Source organism: Camelus dromedarius, chromosome 16 (assembly GCF_036321535.1).
Source record: "Camelus dromedarius isolate mCamDro1 chromosome 16, mCamDro1.pat, whole genome shotgun sequence".
Lineage (NCBI taxonomy): Eukaryota > Metazoa > Chordata > Mammalia > Artiodactyla > Camelidae > Camelus > Camelus dromedarius.
In genome coordinates, this window is record NC_087451.1 from 32262530 (window position 1) to 32269166 (window position 6637).

The window sequence follows — 6637 nt, forward strand, 5'->3', positions numbered from 1 at the left end:
GAGGGTTATTTATCACACATGGTTCTAAAAGTGGGACTAGAAATAAGGATTTCTAATGCTTATTAATTGAATTTTTCACTATCAGTTAACAAGAAACTGAATTCCCATTCTTACCAATGTGGCCTTTTTGGATCCAGTCCTTATGAAATATCGTATCTTGTCATTTACTTAATTCACTCTACCTCTGTTGCAATATGGTCTTTTTTAGATTCCCTGTTTCTATAGTGAATGAGCGTCCCCAGAGACAGAAATTCCATAGGTTTTTGGCTGTATAAATATTACTCTGAAATCAACTGAAGTTTTATTTTCATATATATATATATATATATATAGTGCTACCAACCTAAGCCTGTCCCCAAGAATTCTTAGAAGAGATCATGTAAGTGCACTTTCTTGTTGCTGTAGATAACTATTAAATAGTGAAATTTTATTGTCCTAAAAACTTAAATTAGGATTGAAATTCAAGCCAGAGAACTTTATTATCGAAGGGAGTCTTAAATTGAGTTATTTAATGGGAGGAATTTACTAACTAATGTCATGTCTGAGTTTTTGCCATGTTAGGGGAAGATAAACTTTAAAATAAATTATTTCATACTAGGGAAATTTTCTGTAGAATTTTTAAAAACTATAGGGAAATGTGTGGAAAAGGCACTGTTTCATAATATAGTATGTTGTAGCTTGCTGATATTTGGGTCAGTGTGTAACTAATTAAGATGCTCCCTATTTTCTTTTTAAATGAACTTTTCTTGATTGTTGCCCTCACCCTATTTCACAAATTGCCAACCAAAAAACCATACTCTATGGGAAAACTTATGGAGCACTTAAAAAAAAAAACTTTGAAAATAAGTGAATTATTGAAAATGCTGAAAGTAATTTTAGCATTTTAATTTTTTTGACTTGGGAAGGGAGGTTCAAATGATGGGAGTTATACTGCTGTTTTGGTTGAGTGTTAGAACAATTTGGCTGAACCCTTTCTGGCTGTGCTTGCTTACCTCACATGTTTACATCCTAAAAGTAGCAAATAGTATCTAAGTGAAACACTGTCTGTATAGGGAGATAATGTTTATTCTCAAGCATCCCTCATGTTCATACAAGCTGCTAGAGGCCAAAACAAGACATTAGCAATGTTTTAGAAATAAGACTGTCAAGTTATTTGGCTCATTATTTTTCTTGTTTATATTTTCATGGAAGTTACTTTAATTGGATGATCAGATTATGTTCTATCCTAAGAGGATGAAGTTGAATGGAACAGGAAGGAGTAAACATACTTGGAGGGGAAATTGGAGTCTTGAGTCAAAGTCTAATTATTTGGGAGACTGACAGCAGGAGGTCAGTAAGATAGTGGAATCCCAGGATTTGAGGGAGGGCTGTTGGAAAGTTTTTCCAAGGTCTTTGTGGGGCTCTAGGGTATTGGAGAGGGCCAGCTGTGCCGCTGAGGGTTATTTTTGAGTTAGGATGATGCTACTTTTAAACATGACTAACAGTGATTCTGGATCATGGTTTTGCGTTAGAATCCCCTGACGAGCTTTTAAAAAATACCAGCGCCTGGGCCCTACCCCCAGAAATGCATTTTCAAAGCAATATGGTATTGAGAAGCAATTCTGCAAGACATTCTCACAACTCTTAAGAGTTAATCACTTTATGCTGAAGATTAAATGAGATGATGGGTGTTTTAGTTGCCTAGCACAGTGCCTCCCACATACTGAGCTTTTTAAATAAAAATTATTTTCAGTGTGAAGTACGGCCTCTGCCATAGGATGCTGAGGCTTCAACTGAATACTGTAATCTCTACCAGTTGGCCTGCACTTTCTATTCATTTAAAAAGTGGAATACAGTCTTTCTCTTTAGGTTTTAAAATAAAGGCTTAATACTAAATTGTGCCCTAATGAGTCTTTAAGGAAAAACAATCCTCAGCATTTTAATGATTATTTAATACTTTGAAGAACCAAAGGACCCATCCACAAGATCCTTCAGCATTTTGATTAGGTGATTTGAGGGTTAGTCCTTGGATGTAAGAAATAAATGTGTTTTATAATGAGACTTTAGTCTGTGTAGTGGTTAACTAATGAAAAGAGTTCCTCATAGTGGAACATAACTAGCAAGGAGTCTATAAACAGGTTAGGAATTTAATCTATTACTTGGAATGTAGAGTGTTATTTCCCTGTAAGCAGTGACATGTGACTGTATGGGATCATTTTACAATTTCCTATACCCTTAGAGCCATTGTAAAACAGTTCAAAGTTCAAGAATTTTCATGTAATATTTTCTTTGCAGTTGATATTTTTAAGGCATATCATGTGACTAACTGCAATAGGTTATAGACTTCGGAATATTAAGAATTTTCCCACCCTTTGGGCATACCCTTTTAAGTTATTTTATGTTTATAATAATTTTAGCAGTTTTTGCAAAAGAGGCTAAATTCATCTTAGGAGAACAGGACAGATGGGTTAGATTTTTTTGTTCTTTGGTGTTTTAGTTTTGTTTTGTTTTTTGCTTTATTCAATAGAGAAATAGTATCATGAACCTGGGGAAAGAAGACTAACCACGTAATCTCTCTCAGCATTAAGCCTGAGAGGAGGAGGAGGAAATAATGGGAAGACAGGAATCATGCTTTCCCTCTCCAGTTCAGAGTGATGAGAAGGGCATGTCAGACCTTAGAGTTGTATGTACCATTTTGTTTACCTTAACTTTGAATAAAGAGAAGGCAGGAATATGACAAAGCCATTTGCCATATTTGAGACGTCTGGGTTGCTTCATTTGATTTGTTCAATGGCAAATGAGTTTTAAGAGAAAATAAACTCCTTGGGCTGTCTCTGGCTCTCTCAGTGGCATTGATCTTTTTTTTCCCCCCTGGTGAGGAAACAGCTAAGAAAAGAATGGACAGATGCATACTAAATTTGGCTTTAGGAGTGATGGATACAGAATGTATGTGTGAGTGATGTACTTAAGGGGCACCCTGCAATACTGGGATTGAGAAGAGAGGCTTATTAGAAATACTTATTGTCGGGCCATTCGTTAATTGTTACTTAACCAAGTTCAAAAGCACATGGCCAGTATTTTTTTTCCCAGTAGTTTCTTTTGATAATAAGGAATAGAAAATATTAAGAGCATATATTAAACTATGGTTTGAACATAAGCAATAACTATTCATGTAGGTCAAAAATAGTCAAATATCTGCAGTTTCATATGGTCCAACCTAATATGTGTGTATTGGTTCACAGTGAAAGACACTATTCTAAGAGATTATTTCAAACCTGATCGTAGAATCTAGGTAGGATAAGTCCCAGTAATGAGGCCATGTGGAATGCCGATTTCCTCTGGCATTTTGGAATAAATAGGGGCAAGTTGAAATTATGGGGGATTCAGAACACTGCATATTAGTGGGAAAGCTGGTAACACTTAAGGCAAAAACATGTTTGAGAACTAAGAGATGCTATGTTAGTGCATATTTGTGCATTTGGTTACAATTTAGGTATTACCTTAGGCACAAGTGGTGAAGAACAACTTGTAGATTGTTCTATTTTGAGTAAGTTGTGCATTACATTCTCGAATAAAACTGTCCACACACCCAGCAACAAACGTAAAAACCAACAGGATTCCTGTCTATGTTAAAGGAAAATTTATTACGGCTTTAAACATTTTCTGACATCTCTTGTATAGTAGATTTAAGATTTTTTGCCACCTGCTGCAGAATAATATATTGTGTTCTGAGGAAATTATGAAAATGTTGGGTTTACACCGCTTTTGGGAACGCTGATTACTAGGCTTTCTGTATTGACTTAACAAATGGGAGAATAGTACTTTGAGTATGATAAGGAAGTGGCAGCATGGGACTAAGGGAAATTGAAGAGCACTTGCTGCTTAAAGAGTTCAAAATGTAGGCAACAGTTCATTCGCCTCCCCGTAACTATATTTATGAGGCAGGTGAAAATGGGCCTGCATATATAGGGCAGTGGTTTTCAAATTGCATCTTACAGAACTCTGAGGTTGTGCAAAAAGAGGGGGACACAGTGGAGAGTGACAAAGGACAAGGGGAAGCAGAGAGGGCCAGGATTTGCGATACTCTGCCCAGGTTCAGTCACAGCTGCTCTGTTGTTAATCTATTCTATGTATTTGGATTCTGCTTCATGTAAGTTTGAAAAACACTGCTGTAGGTCATAAAATAGCTGTTAGACCATTCCTTGTCATAAGATTTCATCTGTCTTCTATTCAGATTTATTGGTTAACCTGAGAATCTGAAACAAATTTTGTATTAATACCCTACATGTTATTTTAAAACTCATAATGGTGGGCCTTCATGATTTTATAAGCAGATGTTCACATTGTCCCATCCTTTTACACCTTTTGACCCTGATCTGTGTTGACCTTTTTGGACAAAATGTAATTTTATTAATGTTCCAATTTCAACTGAGTTGGTCAAATGGAGCAAAGGTTGTAACAGAGCTACATATATCTGTTTTACCCCAACTTTCCATCTTGCAGCAGAAAGTGGAGTACAGTGATTATAGGCAAAACTAGGTAGGAGGACTAGTTATTCTGGAAATTTCAGGCAATTTTACTTTAAAATACAGTGAATGTTCCCAACAGGCCTGCCTGAGATGGCCTTAATCAGGTGTCTGTTTTATATAAATTTACTCTTCATAATTCAGATTAGATTAAAAGGGGTTCCTGATTGCTTACCTTTGAAGCCAAGGTTCTCAGCCCAAGATGTATGTTGAGCATTACCTGTTTAACTTATTACAGATATCCATGATTGACTGGACCCTACACCTGGAAATTCCAATTCAGTAGATCTCTGGGGCCTTGCATTCATTTATATTCTTTAAAAGCTCATTGGTTATTCTGATGTGCAGCCAGGTTGAGGTACCTCTAATAGAAAGCTTTCATTTACAGAGTACAGTATTCTTAACAGTTACCTTGTTCCAACCCTCACAGAATAGGTGCTGTTAACCCCAATTTACAGATGAAGAAATTGGGCTCAAGGGTATAAATGACCTAGAAGTGTCTTAAATCGGAAGAGGGCAGAACCTCTTTTGGTTTCCACTCCAATGCTGTATTACTACACAAATCTGTTTACTCCTGGAATACAGGGAATGGAGGAAATAAGGCAAGTCAATACAAACTCAAAAGTTTAGGCCAAAATGGCCTCTAAGTCAAGTCCAAACCCCTCATTTAACTTACAGAAAACAATTTCAGATTGTTAAAACGTTGTGATTACTTTCCAAGTAAGTCATAATAAAAATGGCGATTCCTTTGATGACTTGTTATGTCAAGACATGCGCTTTACATCCATTACCTCATTCAGTCTTCACAACTCTATGGAGTCTAGACACTAGTCTGTCCTTATTTTACAGATTAGGAAACTAGTGCTCAGAAAAGGCAAGAGTCAACCCTGAATTTCTCCTTTGAGATCCTGAGCTGGCAACCATCATACTCCACTACTTCCTAGTTAATAATTGTATGATGTTTGAGGAGGGGATGCATGCGCACAATTTTTTTTTTAAGTTTTTGGAAATTAAGGCTCAATATTTATGAAAGGGAAGATTTGAATCCAAATAAGTGGTGAGATTCATGCTTTTGTGGTAAGCACATAAAGACATGGCTCATGGCTTCCAGAAGTGAGGAACTTGTCTCTGACGTTTGTGTAAAAGCCCAGGAGAGTGGTTAACCAACTCAAACTTCAGCTGGAAAGGAGACCAGACAAAGAGGAATGTAGTTCACTTGTTACGGAAATACTGAGAGAGAGATCTGCCTTGAGGGAACAGCATGACTTGGGAAGGACTCCCTTCTTGTTTGCCCAAGACTTTCCTATTGCGATCTTGTAAACAGTCATTCCTGAGCCCTCCAAGTGTGTCTGCATTTGTTGCAGGGATAGATTTACCCAGACAGATGGAAGAGTCATGACTTAAGGGTTATAAACAGCTGCAGAGGCCTGGGCTGCCCGGATAGTCTTGGTAGCAAGGGATGTGGCCATTCCCCCCAGCTGGGCATTAACTAGCCTTAGAACAGGCCCTCAAATCGGAACGACTGCAATTTTCGTCTAGTGAGTGCACCACCCATTACAGCTAAATAGTAACAATTAAAATGTAAAGAATTTACAGTCGTTTTAGAAGGGATCATCTCGGCGTGCTTTCTGTTGCTGACTCATAGTGCTGCTGCTTTGGTATTGTCAGATTTCCAAACAGGACACATAGTAGGTATTCAGTAAATGTCAATTTACAGCAGTAATTGTAATCCCTTAATGAGCATGCCTTTGCTATCCCACTACGAGTAAAGGCAAGTATGTGAATGGTAAAGATAAATCCGGCCTCGGCTAACTCGCCCAGAGCTTTTCCCTCTATCGGGTAAGTTTTATAAGTGACAGCGAGCAAAACTTGTATCGGGCGCCGGGCAGGTTTGCCCTTTGTCCAATCATCTCTGAGACTTGGGGGTGGGGGACGGGGAACGTCCCCAGACCTTCCCAGACCAGGAAGGGGGCGGGTTTAGGCTGAGCAGGGGAAGCCTCATCCCGTCCTGACGCTGCATGATGCTTGGCACTCCAGGGAGCCAATTGGAGCGAAGAGAACCCTTTGAATCAGCCAATGCTGGCGGGGCGGGGGCGGGGTTTGTGAGCTCTATAAAGACGGGGGCCGGGAAG